The 22,967-nt window shown below is 42.7% G+C and overlaps 1 protein-coding gene across 2 annotated transcripts in view; it reads right to left on the minus strand.

Annotated features, from left to right (window-relative positions):
• Positions 1–22,967, minus strand: part of ZIC3 (Zic family member 3) — a 47,314-nt gene continuing 24,347 nt past the window's right edge. For both annotated transcript variants that reach the window (XM_080366104.1, XM_080366103.1), the window contains exon 3: positions 1–22,967. This exon is cut by the window's right edge and continues 21,923 nt beyond it. The gene's annotated coding sequence lies outside the window, so the exon portion shown is untranslated.

Here is a 22,967-nt window from a genome sequence, read left to right on the forward strand (position 1 = left end):
ATATCACTCTGAGACAGTACTAGCAGGTATCTTAACTCCTCCTTTTCCATCTCTTCAGCCCTGTCACAACTATAGAGTACTGAACAAACTGCTATTCTCAGCTATGCTGGTGAGGAAAATGCATCTCCATGTGCTGTACAAGCCTCAATCCTGCTCATAATTCAGCAGGAGCTCCAAGAGAAGGAAGACAGTAGTGTCACTGTTGGAGCAGAGGAGTGGCCACCAAGAGCCTTGATCTCTATACCCAGTTTTCCTGTTGGGGAGGAAACCTTTTTCATTGAGATCTCAACCTCCAAACCAGTGACTGCACTACTTCTCAATTCCTTGGAGGAGTACCGAGAAGGTAGCCAGTCTTTGTGAAGGGCATTTAAAAAACAGAAGTATTTGTTATCCTTGTGTGTCTACATTAGGCTTTTTTTCATATCCCTTACAATGCCTCTCCGATCCCTTGCTTTTATTTCACACTCAGATCCCTGTGGCTCCAGTCCACATCAGTGAGACTGACGGAGAGCACTTTCTCCCCAGCAAGCAAGTCTGGCAGTAAACTTCATAGGGCTTAACCAAATCAACAGAATTTCGATGGGAAGTGAAACATTTCAGAGTTACTATGCTTTAAGTAGTAGCATAAGTTACAGCCTAAACCTCAGAAGCTATTATAAAATTATCACACTTAATTTTCACTTTCATTAGTAGGGTCTGTGCTCAGTAGATAGCAACAGCACTGACTTCCGTGGCTATGTCTCCCTGCCCAAACTGGATCTCTCCCTACAAATGCCTCCTGTGATATGCAGCACTATCTTGTGTCCTAAGAAATCCTTCACTTACATAAAATGCTAATCTAAATATATCACTTTCCATGGCCAACAATGGTTGATAAATTTTGTTCCCTTTATTTGTACCATTCCATAGTCATTATGAGACTTGGTAAAGAACTTTCTCCAGAGCAAAGGTAAGCCAGATCTAAGCTGCTTCAAAGTGCTGATTCAGCTTGCTGGTAGTTTATCACTCAGAGGAAAACACAATTGTGTAACCTAAGATGATATTACAGGAGGACACTCCAAGGAGGAAGAGAAGCAACATTTTTTTAAAAAATCTGCTTCCCTTCTCTTTTACTAGTTATCACAGAAGCAGAGCTCACCTTTAAAAAAACAAATTAAAAATTAATATTTCAGAAAAAGAAATAGCTTCCAAGATCACAATGCCATATTAAATTCTTTCCCAAGCTCAATAAACTATGACTTATAAAACTTATAAAATCCTTACTAGACTCTTGACAGCTCCACATGTGTCTGTGGCAAGAAGAATGGAACCTTTTGCTAAACATCTGCTAAATCTTGCATCTTGGCTAGAACGACTCTACTCGATAGCAAAACACTGTCTAACGCTTGCTGACTGTAGTCTGGGACTGTGATGGAATTTGTCTTTCTCCATGAAAACACTGCTCTGCTTTGCCATGGTGCTTTATCATAGCCTGTATTTGCTGCAGCCATTTCCAGTAATATTACGGCCTTTTGGGTTTTGTGCACAATTCTTTGTGTGTCGTGTCCATCTCAACAGCAATAATAGTTAGTAAGTTTAGTCAAAGAAATTTCTAAGAACAGTCAGAGAAGTTAGAGAAAGTAAATTTGCTTATTTGTGCAGTATATTGGAGACATTGCTCTATGTAGTATATTTAATAGTCTCATTCTACAGAATGGTGACTTCTGGTTTTCCAGGACAGATCAACATGTGCAATGCAGTTCTACCTGTATATAACCAAGTATTCCAAAAAACTATTAAGTCTCATGTTTCTAAGTTCACATTGTCCTGTCATTACTTGAAACACAGATATTCAGGTAGGGACAGTAACCCCACATCTTTTGGAGGGCACTCACATCTGCTTCAGGAGCCTTTTGCAATGGACAGTGATAGAAACAAGACATTGGGCTAGTGGTATTTTAGGCCTGGTCTAGCACAGCAACTAAACATTTCCTATTTGATCCTCTATGCAAGACCTTTAAGAAGAATCTTTCCTTGACACAACTTCCTTATTTGAAGTCATCCTATGACTCTTGATAAACCTCTCTGAGTCAGAAGACCTCAAGTGTCTTTTGTTAATACTAGTTGGAATAAGTTGCTAAAAAGGTTCAAAACATGGAGTTTACAAAAGCTTCACTTGCTTATGCTCAGAGAAGCTTTTCAGCTTCAAGGAGAAACTAACAGTTTTACATAGTCCTGCAGAGATGCAGAATAAAATCATTGCTATTTCCATAGTCTCGTGAGTGTAGTTTCAAAACACAAGTCTGTATAGCACAAGGAACAGATCTGCTAAAAGGGAGCTTTGCCCATCTACACCCTGTAGACATGCTGGTCCATGATTTGGGTGTGAAAGGAAGTTGTACACCTACAGACCAGCTGAATTTCCCAGTCTTTAATGATGTGATACCTCTAGCTCAGTTCTGCTTCCTGCATTGAGATACTTGCAAATCCAAGTAATTTTTTTGCAGCCAACTATTCCACAAGAAGTTTCCTAATTGTTGTGAGTGTAACAGATAGCCAGAACAGCTTTTTGCCATTTAATACATTTTTTTCATCCTAATAATCTACCCAATGCCATTTATAGTAAATAGGCATTTCCCCCATTGCACCTCTGCTCAGCCATATCACTCTGTAGATACTAGTCTCATGGGTTTGACTGATTTTTGACAATCACTTCCTTCCCCCTATTGTAAAGCCTTTTATTTTCTGAGGCTGGCCCTAACACTGGAGGAAAAAAGTTATCTTTAACCTGAGGGGTTCACCTTGGAATACAGTAATGCTCAAGATAGTCTTTCTGGCTTGCTCTTCAGCATGGAGTGCATCATAAGGCACAAAATCCAGAAGCATTTCTCCCTGTATCACTATTACCTTCCCTTACAGGGATGGATTTTTTGAAACTGGTGAGTCATCTTGTCAACCTACTCAAGGTAACCTTTCATAAAAATGTGCACTACACCACCATGTTTATCCCACGCGCTTCCCTCCTCTCAGATGGCAATAGGATAGAAAGACAAAAAGCATGCCTGCATTCATACAAGAAAAAAAATAATCTCTCACATCTAAAAAAGAAAATGTTATGGCAATCTGGGAACTCCAGTGCATTGGAAGATGAAAGATAAATCGTATTATGTGAATGTTACACATGTTGTTGTTATTATCTCCACGAGGAGGACCCCACTGTGCTAAATACTACACACACTCTAAATAACAGGCAGTTCCTGTCCCAGAGGCCTCATAACCTAAGATAAAAGCAGTATTGTTGTCCCCTTTTTATAAAGGGGAAGTGGGACACCAGAAGATTCAGTGACTTGAACAAGTTATTCAATGAAATGGCAGATCTGGGAATTGAACCCAGATTCAAGTCTCCATCCTATGCATCGCTCAAAATCACTTTTAGTTAAGCAGCAACATCTAAGCTTCAAATTGGTACTCATGATTATTTCTACTTATTTAATGACAAAGCGAAATACTTGATCTATTGTTCATCTCTCCATTCACTTTAGATTCCTATAAGATTCATGTTTAAGTATACATCCAAAGGATTCCAGACCCACAAGGAAATCATTTATATTCCCTTCATAGTCAATTCCTATGACACACTGAGTCCATTTGTGAGAGGAATACTTTAGTCCTACCTTTGTATTTAATTTTGTAGGCCAGTGCAAAGGATTAATTTGAAAGTATTTATGCTGTTTCTAAACACAGGACATGGTCATAAGACACTGCAAGAGCTTCTAGCTGATGGAACACCGAAGAAGGGAGAAGGCTCAAAAATAGATTTAACAACAATGCAAAACAGCAATCTGAAGATGTTTGATAGGTTAAGGAAGTTGCTGCAGGAGGTATGGAGGCTAAGGAGAAAGAAGATGGAAAGAAGACCCAAAGGGCAGTCAACAGCAACTTCAGGAGGAAGAAGAGAGCAGATCAGGCCTGATCTGAGCTGTGTAGGGCACAAAAAGCAAGGATACAAGTACTTGAAAGTCTTTGTTGATAATTTACATTCCGTAAGTCCAAGTTTAATTGTGTATTACCATGTAATTACTGCCAAATGGGGAAAGAATTCCTCTCCAAAAGAGTCCAAACGAAAGGCTAAATTGCAAGGAATAACGAACTACAATGGGGCCGGGTGTGTCTCCAGACAGCCCAATGAGGGAATACAAAGGCTGCTGCTTCGATGTTACTATTTGAAAAGTTACTTAAGACAAAAGAGCTCAAAAGCAATCTGGCTACTGAGTACAAGCACAAATGCTAGTATGCACACAGAACTGTACCAAGACTACACAGCACTTACTGCACCAAGAAACGACAGCGCCCAAAGGAGGCTTTGCTAAAGAGAAAGATAAGTCAAAGAACCGGCCTACTAAAAGCAAATTACTTACATATTCAAATTCAGAGAGCACTGGCATCTATCTTTAAACAGGCACCTTAAAAAAACCTACACATTACATGCAAGTGCATACAGCAGCAGTATTATGCCTCACAGGTGGTCACAACTTAGGAAAAAATATTACAACCACTGGGAGCAAAATAAGGGCAATTATTATTTTACCCAGAAGCATGACATTAAGAACTGAGCAGCTTAAATTTTTTTGAAAAAATCAAAGCAGTGCAAGCTGAGTGCCTAAAAAAATCTCAAACTAACAAAACTTTAGAGTTATCCCAGCAGTAGCTTCAAATTCCTGCTTCATTTCACTGTATGAAATAAGTTGTGAAATCACACACTTAAGCTACCCAAACATTTTTCCATTTAATATCTGAACCCAAATCAATATCTTAAGAGTCCTGAGAATGTTTTCTTCTCTTGGGAAATTAAAAGACAAAAGTACTCTAAGACTTAAAACAGATTGAGGAGGGATACAAGTTCTTTGGAGGTGCACAGAATGTTATTAGGATTTCTAAACCTAAAAGTCATGTGAAAGCAAACTCACTAATGTAGAGCAGCTGAAGAGATGTACACTGTGAAACTGCAACCTCTAGAAAAGTCAACTTCAGGCCTAATAGAAAAGCTGAGGTGGAAGAAGACATTTGCACAGCAACAAGGCTAGACAGGAAGCTGCACCCTGGGGAACCACCAAGTTTGTGCAGGACAAAGAAAATGAAAACTCATAATGAAGTTCAAACATTTTGGGACAGGAGGAGAGCAATACAGTCTCGCCAAACTGGATGGCTTTACTAGGCTGGAAAACAGCCTCTCTCACAATCCAAGAGTTGCCTGAATCACAGCAAGTTCTTCCAACGATTTTAAACAAAATACTTGCAGGCTGAATTCTACTCCTTTCCAATGGACTTTACATACCTTCATAAGACAGCAATCAAATTTGATTTGTTCTCAATATGCAATCAGAGATTCAGTTCTGGCTGTGTTTTAAGACAACTAGTCATAAAATGTCAAAAGTATAGGAAGAGGGAAAAGGGTTCTCCCAGCAGACTGGACTGCTACTGCATTAAGCTGGAAGTCACTATAGTGATCAGAGCAAAAAGTTAACTGTGTTTGAGAAAACATTAGATTCATCCCTCTGGAACAGAGACTGGAAAGGGTATCCCACTGCAGCTTTTGGGGTATAGTGGAATAAGAGCCAAAAAAACCTGACACCAGCAATTGTGATTACAGTGAACGTTTTGAAAGTGCATCCAAGTAGACTGCTTTTTTCACTGGTGGCATTAAGCCATTCTCCTAGCCCAGTTGTGATCACTGAGCTCTGTTTACTCCTACAGTCTTTTCTGTCTTGAGAGAGTACCTTTATTTCCTCATTTTCAGGAGGAACAAAATATATAGGGCTACATAATGGTGCTAGACACTGTATTTAGCAAATGGGAAGAGTAAACCCATGCTGGATTACTGAAGCTGTACAGGAAATTTTACCTGTTAATGTCTGACATGTCAATATGGTCAGTTCTGACAGCTTTCTGGCTTTTCAGCAAGAAACACTAAAACAAATATTTTCAAACAGTACCTCAAGAAAATCAAGTTTGCAGAGTTTTGCTTTGGACAGACTTTTTTTTTTTCTTGTAAATGATAAAAAAATAACCAAACAAACTCTAATACAGGTTAGTTTTCTCCTCCTTTAAGAACAGAATGTTTTCTTCCTAAACGGCTTCAAAAACTAGCAAACATTTTTCTGAGAAATTTCAAGTTGAGAGAGTAATTCTGGAAACCTCACTCTTCCTATGCAAACTTGTAACCAGTATCAGCATTCCCATATAGTGAGCTTAATCCTTAACTGAATGAAAATACACATGAAAATTAATAGAAATTTCTGCCAATATGTTCCCTTCCTCTAGGGAATCCTGCACCAGCTCAAAGTCTGCCTTCATTGCCGTGTTACATCAGTAATTATCTGGATAGCAATGTGCAATTCTTTCATTACTAAGTTTGAGAGAAAGCTCACTCATCTTTCTCAATCTTCTACTTGGTAATATATACCTAGTGTTTGGGAGGAAAAAAAATGAGGAACATTGTATTCTCTGAGGAAAAGTCAGATCTGGGACACTACGCTACGAAAAAATAATTGGTCCCATTATTATCATTGTTTCTAGCTTTACACTTAAGGGAGAAATATGTCTGAATAGCTGGTTACATCAGCAATGCAGATAGAGAAGAAATTCCCACAGTGTTAGTAAGTCTTCACACACTTAGAGAACGTGACCACACACAATACACATTACTGTGGAGAAGAACAAAGCAACCTCAGGAAGTGTCCCTGATTGTTTTCGGCTGATTAAGGACATATGCCAACAAGCCTCTAGTTGTTCAGGGAAGCTTTGCAACTTGGGTAGGTCAAATTTACATAACACAATTAAAGATAGAATGGTTTGGGTCTACCTAAAACTCGTATTCAGAACAATGTAAGGTGCAAGTTTAAGACAATTTTGTTGTTTTGGACCAGTTCAACCAAGGGACAACTTTATCTTTCAAGTTAAAAGAACAGGGGAGAGATTAAAAGTCAGCTTAGCTAATGTAAATAGCTAATTTACATTAATGTCAGCCATTTGTTTCGGAATCAAAACATGCAGACTTCAAGTAGTAACAGCAGTTTTAGAAAATAGCATTAAGCTGGCATGAACATTGGGCCTTTGAACAAAGATATTGCCTATTAGTTTTTTCTAAAGTCACTGCACAAAGACTTAGAGCTTTTTGGATAAAATAAACCTCCAAACGCTGCACTGAAGTTAACAGGAATCTGCCAGCCTGTTGCTCTTTCCAGCAGATCAGCCAGAAGGGCCTGTACCAGGTGTTGAGCAGGAGCAGTCATTGTCAGCCCCAAAGGCTTTACCAAGCTACTCAGCAGGGTGAAACATGCAATCCTCTGGGCATTGCTGATGCTGCTATCACCACAGAGCTCATCAACATAAGTTTTAACTTTGAGTTAACCAACTGACAGCATCACTTCGGTGTTGGACCAGGGGTGCCAAGGGAGGCTTTGAGAACAGCTCACCTACACAAGGACTGTTCACTTCTCTCCTCCCTCTGCAAGTCATCCAGCCTAATAAGAAAGTATTACACTTCCCTACAAATCATTCATACTTCTGTAAAGCAGCATTAAAAAAAGCCACAGTAGTTTAAAAAAAAATAAACATAGTACTTGGAGAAAAATGTAAGGTTTCCTGTAAATTAAACTGAACCTTTTTACATAATAGATAGCTCACAGCTATTTGTAAGGAAGTGACAAAGCTGCTGCAGATCTTAAGATATTGTAGCGGTTCACAGATGCACTTATGTAAATATTTTCTGACAACTCAGCTGCTACTGAAAACATTTTTGAAGTTATCAAAAAGAATTTAAAGTATTTTCCACTCTAGTCATTAACTCTTTATTTGCAAAAAGGCACCACCAGAACTGTTAAGCAAAATGCTCCCTTCTACAGGAGGCACAAGCCCAAACAGCAATGCTTTTAGACATGCCACCAAAATCGGAGCTCCAGCACTGCTATCAGAGGGCAGTCCACTATTAGCTTGTTTTCCCAAGCCAACAAGAAGCAGGTTTTCGCATACAGAGCGATCATGCTCCACAGCCCATGTTCAGTCCATATACCACACCACACAAGCAGCACTCTGGTGCTGTAAGCCAGTCAGGCAGCTAAGCCAGGGCAGGTTTTCCAGTCATTAGGCTACCAGATGTAACACTATGCCAATTTAGCCAATACAGTTAGCATTGTATGGTGAGACAGCAAGAGTCAAAGCCTGACCATGCTTGGCTTTAGCAACCTGAAAAACCAAAGGCAGAACACTTCACCTCAAAGCCATTATCTATTTCTTGGCATTACAAGGCAGAAATACTACATGGCCTGGCAGTGGTCTATTAGCATATGTATTTTAGCTACTGTGACACATGCATTGCCATTTAGCTGCAGTTTCTTTTGGAGCTTATTTTTCTCTCCAGGCATTTAAATTGTGTAATATTTTTTAATTTTAAGCATATACAAAAAGACATCTATTAAATGAAGGCTATACAAAATAGAGACAATTAAGAACAATCCATTAATGCTTTTTTATCTCTCTAGCAATCCTCCAGAAATCATTAGTGGACATACCAGATCCTATTAGATTCTGTATTTGAGTCTCAGATTTGAGGCAAAAAAGCTTTGTGAAGACATGTCTACAGACAGCTTTCCCTACTGGGTACTTATCCAAGCCACCTCAAGCATGCAAGGCACAAGATATTACTGCTAAGGTCAGCAGGAATTCACATTACTAAAAGGAACGTCACTATAGCTCTGTTTCAGATGGTACAACAACTTGGTGCTCAAGGCTTGATACTAGTTGCCTGGGTTTTGCCCAAATAGCCCATCCTTTGCAGGGGGAGTGGGGGTGGGGTAAGGGCAAATAATAGGACAAATCCTCGTTGTTGTGGAAAACCAGGTGATAGCAAATTGCCAGGAGACCACATCTGAGGTACAAAACCCTCTTGACAGCCCCTCAGCCATGTAATTCATGCTTCTCAGAGCTACACAGGGCAGATCTCACAGCAGAACAGATCTTCAGGGCAATCTGCTTTCAGAGTTCAATACCGCATAGCACTAGGGAGGCTTAGAGAAGTGTAAGAGACAACTGGACATATTTACAGCACCATCTCCTGACCAAAGTACCCAATTAAAAATCATAGATTACAGCAAAAAAAATGGCAATTAAATCAATTTAGCTTTTTTTTTGGTGTGTTCTCACATATCAACCCCATACAGAGATTTCTGTAAGTGCCTGTTATTCTAATAGAATTAATTAATGCCTTTTTAGTTGGTTCCTTTTAATTGTTATTTGATTTCCCTGTATGGGTGAGAGGTATTTATAATACTGTTCACTGCACTAACAGATCAGGCAGGTCACACGATCCTGGGGAGATGAAACAGATTCTTCCCTCCAGAGGAAAAGCCACATTTAAAGTCAGGGAATGGTCCATACTGGAACACACTCTCTCCTGACTATAAAAAGGACCGTAGGGAATTTAACCCTACAAACACCCCCACAGGTTTTTCTCTGTTGTCTGAACATACACATAGAAGTTTGAGTGGTCTGGCACTGCCGCTGTGACACTTATTTTCTATAAAGGTGTTCAAGCTATAGAGCTTCAGTAGCAAACACTGCAGTGGATGTAACTCCAACTCTTTCCCCACACAGCTGAGAAAATCTTGATACTACTGAAGTCCAGAACAAAATTGCCACTGACTTCAGTGGTGCCTTAATTTCACACTACTTTTAAAGGGATCTCATTTTTGGCTGGCAAGATTTCAACCCTTTTTAATTCCCAGAAGCTCAACCACAAATCCCTCTTCTCCTCCCACACAGCTGCTCTGAAACTCCCTGAGCTCCTCTAAGACAGCAGCCAAGCAGGCCTCCTTGGGAAGGCACAGGGCTTTGCCTGCAAGAGATCCCCACCTCCCCAGACCATCTCCCAGCTCCAGAAAGCCAATCTGTAAAAATCTTCAAATTGATTAAGAACAGACGCCCCCCTGCGAGCTTACCCCTTTCCCTCCATGCTCTGCATATCACTGCCCACAGCAATTTGCTCCTCCTCGCTTTTCCCACACCACAGTCAGGGGAGCACAGACCTGGCACAGGCAGCCCTACCGAGCTACATAAGCACGGGCCAGGGCCTGTGGCACAGCAAAGGACTCCGGGAGGCAGAGGACCCAGTGCTGGGCTCGGGAATCTGCAACAGTCCCATGAAGTCACAGCACTGGGATTAACTCAGAGCCTGACCCTTCCCCAACATTTGTTTTTAAAGAAAGCAGACATTAAAAATACATTAAAAAAATTGCAGTGACAGGAACAAGATAAATCAGGTATTGTCCAGCCAAAAATTAAGAACCCTGCATTTTGGTGTCCCCAAGCATCTTCCAGACACAGAGCTTATCCCAACCATCTGGCCATCAAATGCAGAGACAAGACAGAAACAGCCTAACAGAAAGATGATAGATTTCAGAGAGTGACAAAGCAGCATTAATGGGACAAATAAAAGGATGAATGCAGCCCCCTGAGAAGAAAACGTCACTGTGATGCGAAGGAGAAAGTAATGAAAAAGTCATGGGAGGTTTTCAGACTAGGAGCTTACAAATATCAACATCCACCAACCAACCACCTACAGGCTTTGGCATATTTATTGTAGGTGCCTTTGGCAAAAAATGGTAATTCCAGCAGTGTGAACAACTGTCATATCAGGGGGTCATGGGCACAGCACCGTCAGGCAGGAGCAACTGAGCCTGAAACATTGGTCTGGTTACAGCAGTGGTCAGTTTGTTCAAGCACCAAACACAGCATTAGTGGCAGGCCAGGTTGTGGAGGAGTTAAAGGTTCATTCTGCAAAGGCTCACCATGTGCTTCACGCTCAGCCACCCCACTGGCTATGGAATATTCCCACCCACGCCAGTCTTCAAGGGATGGGGGGCTCTATGCAGCTCAGTCTGGTAGAAAAATCAAAATTCCTGGGGCTCTCTCATTTCTGGCCAATCTCATTACTTTTTACTCATGGTGCAGTAAAGTCTAGAGAGGTTTCAGTCAGAAACTGGAGCCTTTTTGCATTAAATACTGTTAGCACTCACATAGGAAAAAGATGGCCCTTGACCTGAGCACTTGTATCCCTAATACGGGACACAGTCACAGGGAGAATCACAAATAAATAAAAATAAATAAAATAAAAATCTTTCTCAAAGCCCAGAGATTCCTCAGGGAGAACAAGAGATTAGATGATTTCATAGTTAAAAGACACATGCAGCACAAGTTGTAGTATACAAGAGCCAACTGAACTATTTTGTCCTGATCAGAATAGACCACCCAAGTCAATCCAGCGTTAAGCGATGTACTCCAGTTGGCCACTGGCAGGATTTCTCCCTGTAAGTGTTCAGGACAACACTGTGTCACCTCTGGGCTCTAGTCCCTCACTCCCCCTAAATGACATCAAAGGCCATTTGTTGGCATGTCCTTGCTTCATCCTCAGCCATACACAGGAGGAGTAAGCAGATTTTCCACTCTTGGTGAATTTTCTGTCCCTTGTGGGATTCCATAAGGAATTCCACCTGACAGTACTGATGTCCAGTCAGGGTCAGTCAGCTCTGATCTGACCAGGGTACTCTTACTAACCATGTGAAAGATCCCCACAGAAGTTTTTTAATAGCTTTTGCTTCACAGGGGTTACACATCTTAAGGCCCCCATCACAGCACAGCATTCAGTAGGGAGTTGCCATCACACTCACACAACAGGACAGCAAAAGTCATTCTGTTTGAGGCAGAAAAAACATCTGAATTACAAAGCACTTCCAAAGACGGACCATGCAGCAGGTCCCAGGGGTGAGATGGGGCACCGGAGCCCTTTATGAGTCACAACTACCTGTCTGCAGAAGCAAAGGTGGCAGTCCCCAGAGCCTTTCCTCAGCAACATTATAACCAGCTCCCCACGGAGTTATCCCCCCAGGTCACTGCAGCAGCAGAGAACAGAGTTGTCTCAGGAAGGACCTGCCACAAAGCACAGTCCAACACACACCCCCACAAGCCCTGGACTCTGGCTTCCTAAGCATGCCCTGTCACTTCCCTTTCTGCAGAGGACAGCTCTGCCAGCCCTGTAGTCCCATCCAAAAAGCAGCTTTCCCTTGGGCTCCTGAGGTGCCTTCTACCTTCCCTGTTTGACAGGATCTTAGAGCAGCTGTGTCACCACTGAGGAGGTGATTAGGCCTTTTTTCTGAACCTTTTGCAGGCTGCTGCCATTGATGTGTCCCACAAATGTATTCTGCTTCACTTGCCAAAAACATACAGGATCTATAAAAGAGGAAGATATCCTTCAATAGCTCCTAAAATGACTTTTGCTCCCTTCCCTAAAAAGCTGCAACACAAATTAGGGCAGAGATGGGCTGCTAAGGGAAGCTCCTTTGTCCCTGTTATGTTAGAAGAGAAAAATAATTGTTGGCTTTCCATCAGCCAGCAGGAGCAACTGCTGCAGTGCCATGCCAAAAGGATTAGCACCTGTCTGTACTTCTTTGTGGACAGCTATGATCTGCTGTTCTTCAAGTCAGTGTTTCTTTATTATGGCATGTATCAAAAGAGCACCATTGTTTAGAATATGCTCCTTATTTCACATTGGAAAGGGAAAATGATAGGAACACAGGGGCTCAAAGTTTGGAAGATGAAAAGGAAAACACAATAAAGACAGTCGTCTTTGAGCTTATGAGACTCTGACATGTCACAACTGTAAGCACTGAATTATCTCCCTGGTATACCTCGTGAACCACTTCCACTTCAAAAATAAAAATAAAGCATTAGATTTCTTTATGTTCTTGACAAAATCTGCAGTGCACAGCACTGAGCTGTGTCACATTATTTCCCTTACAGGTGACCTGGGATGGGTTTTTAGAAAATTGATTTCTGTTTACTTTCATAGGTTTCTTTACAATGGATAAATAAAGTCTGAAGGATCCTTCCCTCCCTCAAAATCGCCTTCTGTTCTCACTCACTTCCTCCAAACTATTTCTCAATAGCATCAGGAACACTCAATACAGTCTCATCCCTCTATATTGACTGGTCTCACACACATATCATGTTTCCCAGCTGAAATAAGTTCTAGGGACATCAAGGCAAAAATGTATCTTTCCTCCAAGCATTTAAAAGAGCCCAGTGTTACACCTGATTTACGAGCTAAAAGGCCAGTTCTGATGTCACCTGCCCAGCCACCCGCAGTAACAACTCACACAGCTTCTGCAGGTGCTCCCCACCACAGGCTGTAGTGACCTGCAGGCAAAGCAGCTACTGTTGCACAGAGCTTTGCCTAAGCCTACATAATTCACCTTTTCAACAGCCTGAACTACCTCAGGTAGGGTACACTACACGACAAACCTACCAGTTTTCATTGGGAGTGGCAGAGGCCATATCTAGAAGATTCCTGCCTTTGCTTCCCAGCAAGAGACACTTCAGATGTGTTTAAGCTTCAGCAAGCACGCACAAATCCACTAACCTAGTGCAGCAAGCTCAACATCCAGAAATCAGAAATTTTGTAACTTCTAGATTTCACTTGGACCTTTAACTTCATTGTTTAATTTTCATATTTTTGTGTCCATATGAGTATGCGGTAGCATTGGCTTTCTCTCCATCAGAAGGCTCAGGAAGGTGAGCTCTGAATGCACAGACCAAGCCACAGACCATCACAATAGCCTGCCCTTCACTCTAGTGCAGTGCACAGGACTTCTCCAAACCCCATCCTGCTTCAAATCAAATAGCAACAGGATGAGCATATTCTGAGCCTCTGCAGCAGGTTTCGAGAGGAAAGCGTCCTGCCTTGATATTACATTTTCTGGTGACAATTACTTCACCATGTTCCTCAGCAAGGGGTTCCAATGTTACACACTCCTAAAGTAAAATACGTACCTTTTTGACCCTACATATTCCTACCTTGAGGAACTGGGCTGTATTGTGCTTTTCTTCACAAGAATGAAAGCCCTCTATTATGAAATATCTGCTCCCCATGTATGTAGGTACAAACCATGAGCATCTAACAGGGCAAATCTTAATTTGCTTGATTAAAAGGTGTCTGTAAGTGCCTTACCTGCCCTGATGGCTGCTCTGAACCCACTGCAGTGCCCTTCTTAGAGAGTGAAGAGCAGCACTGGGCAGCGTTGCAGCAAAAACTAATCCAGTAATCCCATTCTGAATAAACAACCACTGACTGGTAGCCCTTTCCAAGCACTGAAAAAGTGCAAAGACCTCAGTCATTTAATCAGACCTTCTCTTCCATACACAAGAGCAGAGAGTCAGTTGGTCTTACTGGGTTAGCAGGAATGCACAAATCCTGGGTTCCAGTCTCAGTTTCCCCAATGACTGGCATCTCTACTCCTCTCATTTCTGCTGGAGATGAGCAAGTCATAGCCATTTAACCTGCTGGCTGTCTACATTAACAGTACACCCTGGGGCAGCACCCTCCCTCGTGAGCCAAGCTGCCCACATTCAGGTCTGTGCACTGCTCCCCGTCCTGCCATCATGCCCAGATGTTCTTTCTTGTGGCTGCCAGTCCCTGGCCTACTCCCAGAGACAAGTTATTAATCAGGCACAGCCAGGTCTCCCGGTTTTGTTTTCAGGGGCAGCTGCTGTCTCTCATTATGGGTTTACCCTTGGCCTTATCAGCAATAAATGGGAAACTTAGAGGCACAGACCCACTCGTCCCTCATGCACCACGAAGCAGAGGGCAGGGAGCTACAGCAGAGAAAGCCCGTTGCTGCTGGGTCACTAGCCCACAGCTGCCCGCAAAGCACGGCAGGACTCCCCCGGGTGACTGGCTGAAGGAGTTCTGAGAGCCAGAACAAAGCCCAGAGCACTAACTATCTAACTGGTAATTACTTTCTGGTGAAGACTGAAAAATGGGTCATTAAAACCATATTAAACTGTTTTCATTAATACAAAAACCTGATTTACATTTTTTTTCCCACAGAGCCATTATGTTCCAAACGCGCTACACGGATGATTTGTTTAATCACAACCACATGGAATAGCAATTTTAAGGGCCTGTGACAATCACTTTTTTAACCAGGAAACCTGGTTTGCAATAATTGTCATGTTTTCTGTTAGCCACCCTTCCCACTGCTATCATAAACCCATTCCTTTCTAAACAGACTGCCTTCCTAGTTGCACATAAAAGCAGCACAATCCACTGATACAATTAATAATACTGAATATTTAGGTCAACGTCAGTTCTATTAATTTTATCTCTTAAAGACTCGCACATTTTCTAAACAAGTCTAGCCCTTTGGGGGGTTAAACTGTAATTTGCAGTCTGGTTGTGAGTCCCTATCACATAATAGATCAATTAGGTTGAACACTCTAGTATATTAATCTTATTCACACATAGTAAAGGCAAATATGGCTAATTACTGTATTACAATATTGCCTACTTTTCCCAAATATGTATTAAGGAAAAGGGGAGTTTATTACATTGAACTATCAAATAAAATTATCTTGATATTAAACTGACAGTGAAGATGAATGCTTGTATTAATCCATCTTATTTTTCCTAAATCAATATCCATTGGAAAATCTGTTTATCATTACTAATGTGTTGGATCTGTAGAAGAGGCTTTCTCTTTCATACCAAGAACTCAGCATTTCCACTTAAAGCATGGCTTCTCCATCATGGCATTCTATGAAACAGCAGCATGATTTCTTTTGCCATATCCATCAGCTTTATATTTGTACTTTCAAGTTATGAATTAATGGGTATGATTTCAACGACTCCAGAGAAATGCAGGTAGTGATCCAAGCCTATTTTCTATGCCTCTCCCTGCAAACTTGCATGGCCAGAGGGCTTGTCTCTATGATGAAATTAATTGAATTCAGTTTTTAAAACTACCAAGTTAATCAAGATTGGCACAGCATTTAACTGGTCAGTGGAAACAAGGAAAGTCATGGTCAGCATTAAGTTTACCCCAGGCAAGTTGAGGTGAGCCTGAGCAGGATTTGTCCTTGTCTGCATTCACTAATTAGCAGGTATCAGCTAATTCATCCATGGGCTTGTAATAAAATGGGGCAAAAGAGTACTGTAAGAAGTCACCTAGCCTGCCTCGAGGCACCGTGAAAAATGAGTTTAGATGTGACTAAATATCCTAGCAGAGACCTAATTCTATTCCCTGTTCTGCCACCAGTCTGCTGTGTGACCAAGTCACTTCTCTTCCTCCACTATGGCAATTTCCCCAAGCCCCTGTCTCATTTAGTTCCCACACAAGACCCCAGAAGGCAGGAATTCCCCCTCCTGCCCACGTGGCACCCACCACAAAGGGGCTTTACGGGAGCTGGTGCTCTAGGCATTACTGTAGTCAGATGTTACACACTATTAGTAGCAAAGACAGGGCACAAATTAAGAGGATGGCTGTGCTTAGTGCTTCCTTAATGTTTTGCACATTTGAATCTTCAAGCAATAGCTCACAAGCTGTGAATTTGTTAAAGTGGAAACCAGGCCAGTAAAAATAAAGACAAAAACCTAAATGCTTGGGCTGCTGCAACAGAAGTCTTGTATGAAACACCTGACAAAAACACAGAGATTAATTCACCCATATAACAGACAGTAAATTCAACAAAAATGTTACTTAAAAAAAAAAAAAAGGTGCTATTTCCTCTACCCTGCTGCAGCATATGGAACAGCTTGGATCTCAGGATCATTTCACAGGACACCACTGCAAGTAAGTTCTTCGGCTCTTCTAAGAACATGCAAGTGTTTATGCTAAGCACCTACACATCCCAGAGGCCAGTCACTCTACAGCAGCCTCTACACCACATGAAACATGTTGGCATGTGATTATTTATATGGTTTTGCATACATGCACACTCCCACATACAGGAAAGAGGCAGAGCCACGGAGGGTGCAGGAGCCAAAATGTTGATTTCCTGTCTTTGGCTGACATCATTCGTTTACTATTTGCTATTGGAAACCTCCTTGCTTGGAAGAGTTTCCCAGACTTCTTGCATCTCTTCTCTGCAAGCTTTGGGAAGATAGCCTATTCTCAGGTGATCCACAAAATAAAATGTTCCAGAATTGATTTTGCTGAGAGCTTATACAGCTGCATGATTATAAATTATTACTATTTCTTCCTTGAAAAGCATTATTACATAGTATGAGGCTACACTTTGTCTTCTCCATGGCTAGAACTGTTCCCAGCCAGAGCTGCTTCAAGCATGTAGCTGTTCCATAAGCAAATCTCCTTTCTTAAGTGGGTCATCAAAGGTCAGGGATACTCTGAGTTCCCCTTCTCACCTCATGGGCCTCTAACTTCAAATCCTCTCTGCAATTTTTTTTTAACTGCCAAGTCTAAGGGATCCATGGCCAGAGACATCCAGATGTTTGTTATGAAAAATGCAGAATGCAAGTAACAATGCAGGAAAATTTTCCTATTTGCTTACAGCAAAATCAGATGAGCTCTGCACTCAATTTACCAGAAGTAATTATTTAGTTAAATCTGTTCCTGTTGTTTAGTAATCTCAGGAAGAAAAATTAGTCTCTCAGTCCTAGAAAAATCTGTGCAAAGGACCACTTTTCTCTCCTTGTTTGGACCAAACTGTACAAATCAATAGTTTAATTATACCATATGGAGCCAATGCTGGGATTAATTACTCTGACAGAAGCATGACCAGCAACAAGATTATTGCCTTCATAGTGACAGAAGTTCGCAAGGACCCAGACTCACCCCATTCAAAAGAGCAACATTTAAGGATACCTGGAAACCGGAAAAATTCTTCTGGAGAATCTCCTAAACACAAAGTGATGTATCTCTTGCTCCCCAGAGACACTTTAACCCAGCAACAGCACCCTAGGATGCATGGTCAGCGCTCAGCAAGGAAGAAGAGCTGGAGGAAATGGCTGAAGGTGCTGGAGCTGACTGATTTCCATCACTGTCCAGACTGAAGGGAGTAATCAATTCTGCCAGAATTATAATTTCAAGCAAGAATACATGCGCTCTTTGGAGGACAACAGCATTCGGAGAGCACTAAAGGCATTTGAAAGCCATAGCCACTGGAATAAGGTTTGCTCATACCACAATCAACAAACTATTAAGCTTGCAACCTTTTGCTCTGGTTATATTCATTTATGTATACTTCCTGTTTTCCCCTGAAATTTGTCATCTTTTGCCTGACCCAAGAAGCTCGTTCTACAGTAATAAGTGTCAGTGAGCCCTGAACTCTGTGACCAGCCAGGTATGAGCACATCCAGCAAGCTCCTGGTCCAGAACAACTCCAAGCAGAGGTTTACAAGCTAGGTACATCTGTTGGAAATTAACTGGGGTTTGGAACTGCAAATACAAGGTCTTTAAAATTATTTTTTGTGTGCTTTTACAATTAAATTACTTTGATGAAACAAGTTACATTTGCAGGCCGCTTGCTTGTGACTTAATATCTCTGGGTCTTTCCTGCTATTACAGTGTATTTTTCTCAGGGAAGGTAAGGACTAAATAGGAAAGACACAAGTATGTGAATTGTTGCTACTGGACATTCAAATGAGTGGTTTTCAAGATTTGCTTTTTTCTGCAGAAGTTCTGCACTGCATATTATTTTTAAATATGCAACTAACCATCAACACAGCAGGACATAATTTTTTAAAGACTCCAAAGGAGTCAAGTATGTTAATAATCCAGGAATCAAAAGATGCCTCATACAGAACACAGGAGATGAGCTTTGAGGAGTGGAAGTGTCAAGTATCCTATGGAAGAAAAATTAACACTCCAAAAAGAAAGTTAAGCTAACATAAGGGTTTGCAAGGAACTGTAAGAGTTAATGCTCTCTCCCTCCATTAAGCACATCAAGAGTGTTCTTTTCCTAATGAGTTAACCTCTTATTATTCAAGTTTAATGGGGCCATATATTTGTTTAACCCTGTAGCCTCAGGAGTCAGAATTTCCTGGTGTTAATTATATGGCGTATATGCAGACTCTTTGCTAGTAACATGAAATGGCAATTCCTGCCAAACCTTGAAACTAGGAATCTCCGGCAACCCTTGGTCTGCTTGACGGAAGAAATACACCTGAAGGTTGTAACTGCCCACAGTTCCTTAAATCCAAATCCTGCCCTCAGTTGCAGGGCAGGAGACAACAAGCTTAGTACACATCTTACTTCCTATGGCTAGTTTGGACTTGTGTAAATTGAACAGGCATGATGCTGTCAGGGAAGAGTTTCACAAAGACCAGGGCAACATTGCCTTCCCTTTGTAAGGGAAGGGAAGTGGTCCAGACAGATCACACACCAGTGTAGAAATCCCACCTGGAACTTCCTACTTTAACTCAAATGAGCAAAGAAGTCACTGTGCACACTCTGCTCTGCTAGAACAACCCTACCTGAGTTTGTGTTTTGTTGTTATTTTGGGGGGGGTTGTTTCAAGAGAGAGTTGTTTAGTACCAAGCCTCTCAGGAAGGGCAGGACCCACACACACTGTAACAAGACCTCCAGCAACATCACAGAGTGCCATGTTAAGCAAGAAGCCAGCCCAGGGGATCAGGAACCATTAACTATGTCTTAGAAAAAGCAGGGGGTACTTATGGCCTATACCAGCTCTAACTTGGGATCAAGCTTCTCTCTACACATTCCAGGTACTTAACACTATTCAACAGGAACAAGAGATACAAGGGTTTAGGGATGAAGACTGTTACCCACCTCCTCCAACGACCTGCTGGATGAAATAGGACATATTCCTTCCGTTCTCCCATCCTCCAGGTTTTCTACTTCTGGGCAGTACAGACACCCAATCCTTTGCATGGAGCTGGCTTTGTCAAAGTAGATAGGCAAAGTGGAGAGTTTCACATCCACCCATTGCTACCCTTGCAAGCAAACCCCGTCTGACCTTGTGCACACCCTATGTCATCCCAAAGACACAGCTGCTGTGCTTCAAGGACCTACAAAACAGGAGAAGGACCAGCAGAGCAAGGTGCTGCAAGTCTGTTTCAAAGATGCTTGGGCAGGAAACAGGACATGCCATCCTACAGCATGACTACTTCCATCATAAAACCCACTCACCAGGGGATGGATATATGATCCCAACTGACATGTGACAGGGGATGCACATGGGGTATGCACACATACCCCACATCAGATGGTGCTAGTTGCAGAAAGAAAGGAAACATTTAGCCCTGCACAAATCTCCTCCCTGAGTTTCTGCAGATAAAAGCAGACACTTTGGTAAACGCAAATATCTTCAGAGCCAAGGTTATCCTGGGTGTTCATTTGTCTGTTTGATGATCATGCAGACCCAGAAAAGTATAAATCCCATGACAGTAGGACAGCATGTATGAATATGCAAAGGGATCGATAGACAGCATACTGTAGCAGTTCCCTCAAAAGTGATCTCTTAAAACCAGCCCCTTAGGCCACTTATTGTTATCCCAGCAGAGAAACATTAAGTCACAGTTTGAGGGTGGAGGCAGACACACAATAAATATCCTTTTTGTTTGTTTGTTTCATAATGCAAGTCATAATTTGTTTAAACAAAGAACAACAGTTGTCTTTGGTAGTTTCACTGATTGACCACCTCTCCACCTCAATTCTCTGCTAGATCTGGACACTTAAAAGGAAGGAGGCTATTTGCAGTGACACAGTGGTTAACAGGAGACTGAACTTCCACTTCTTAATATGATACCCTGAAATGACAGCAAAGAAGTATTGCTACTAAACTGGGAGATTAGGTCCAATTGCCTCCAGTACACAACAACACATGAACTCTGACCTCTGGATCAGGGAAGAAGCTGTACTTAACTCTCTGGAAGCTAAATTACACCCTGAAGCTGTGTCTTTCTTTACCATCCTAGGTTGCTGACAGAATTACCCAGGAAAGACAGCCAGAATGCATTTAGCACTGAGACTTTGTTTCCCTTTCAATAGACGGAAGGTACACACACAAGCCCTTTTTAATCAAATCACAGAGATGTTCCTGGGCCTGGAAAGGTGACACTCCTCCAAAGTTCCACCAGCATCAACAGAGCAGAGCTGCAGGTCCAGTGGCAACCTCCTTCGGACAGTCACAAGAAGCCACTGTACTTCCACCCACTTACAGATCAGCTCAGACTACCATCACCCTACTATTTCCATCCTGCTTATTGCAATGAATAAATATATCAATAATTAACAGCAAGTCAGAAGATGATTTGCACTTCTGTAGGGCCCTTCCTCCAAGGAGCTCGTTAACAGCACAACAGCTTTGTGAGAGCCATTGTTCTCCTCTTTCACATATAGGGCTCTCCACCGTATCCAGCAGTGGAACAACTTCTCCAAGGGCCCTGGTACAACCCACCAACAAGGAGAGGCTGATGCCGAATGCCCACGTGCTACCCACTAGGCTGCACTTCAGGTGGGGGTGGGGAGGGAAATGCCAACAGCACAGGCTGCATTCCCAGCCACCTTAAGAGCAATGATTTCCTTTAAAGCCTTCCTCATGTGAGAGAAGCAAGTTCCTTTTTATTGTGTAACACTGAAAAGACAAGATTTTTGGGGTGGAGGGCAAAGTCAAGCACAAGGGGAAAGCGTTATTTCTAAATAACCATATAGCCATGCATGGCTTGTGAACCATGGTTAATTTAATACCCACACGTGCTCATTAGAGCTATTCATGCGCCTACTGCAATCAGCTTGTTTACACACTTATCAATGACAACTTTCAGATTATTACTTTAATTAAGAAACCCCCTTCATTCATTGGGATTATATTACTGAAACACTTTCTTTTCCACTGGGGGAAAACTAGCACTTACAGGAAGACAAGGAGCTAGTCAGTACAGCTGCCAGTTGTTACGTGGAGTTCATGCTTCAAGGAGAAAAAGACACAAGGAACCAGTGTCAGATGCCTCCATCACAAACGGCAGGAAACAGGACTGCGATGACCCAGGACAGGACAGTTCTCGGTTATACAACCTGCAGTCAGTCCCTGGGAAGCTTCACAGCAAGTCCTGTGGGACTCACCCACTCCTGAAGAAGCATCCTTTCAGGAAAGAGCACGCAGCACCACTACGCCAGTCCCTGGGGTTCCTGGTATTTCCCGGGTGCCCTATGGCTGCTAGGGCTACCTAGAACTCGGGCGTCCCACAGCCAGGCTACTGTCCCTGGCGCAGGGCCAGGCTCTCCTCAGGCAGGGCTGGGCAGGACACCAATGAGGACAGGGAGCTGCGCCTCAGCGCCCTCCCGCCTCAGCGCCACAGGGTAGGGGCCCCACGGTGCCCCTGGGACCAGGTGGCACACCCCCATTGGTTGGGGGCCACCACTGGCAATTGGGGATTGGCTGGCCAGGACAGATGGCAGCACGGGATTGGCCGGGCACACCTGAGCTCCTCTGCAGGGCTCAGAGCCTTTGGGACACCACGTGCCAGGGCCCAGGCGCCGCAGTCTCGCTGGCTCTGAGTGCAGCAGCTCTCCCATACCCCTCCACAGGGGGAACTTGTCCCCTACAAGTGCCCACGGGCATGTGGGAGGTGCAGTGACCCCCCAGGCCCGGTCAGGCCCCATTGCCAGGGTCACACCCAGCCCCACAGGGCCAGGCCAGGCCCAACCCCACAAGCCCCACAGGAGCTTGTGCTGGGGCACCAAATCCTCCAAATCCGTTACAGGTGCTCCCCAGAGGCCTCGGCTTGGAAGAGCACCCCCCAGTAACGCCAACAGCATCGGGGCTGTGAGGGAGCCAGCCAGGAGCCCAGCACTGACCAGGGCTGCCTGCTCAGGCCCCATGCAAGCACCTGAGCACCAACCGTCTGGTGACCTGCTGGTAGATGAAAGTTGAATACAAGCTGACCTGATTTTATCAGAGTAATAAAATAATTCCTTGCAGATCTTGTTAGACACCAAGTTCACAACAAAACCGCCTGCAAGTCAAAATTATCATGCAATTATCCTCAGTTGCAGCTGGAGCAGGACTCAGCTGCAAATGAACAACTGATTAACAACTGGTTAACTCCACCGGCATTTCATAACATCCTCCAGTTCCATCTCTCAGTGGAAAGATATGTGACATTATTTCCCAGGAGG

The sequence above is a fragment of the Falco punctatus genome, assembly GCF_963210335.1.
Source record: "Falco punctatus genome assembly, chromosome: 15".
Taxonomy (NCBI): domain Eukaryota; kingdom Metazoa; phylum Chordata; class Aves; order Falconiformes; family Falconidae; genus Falco; species Falco punctatus.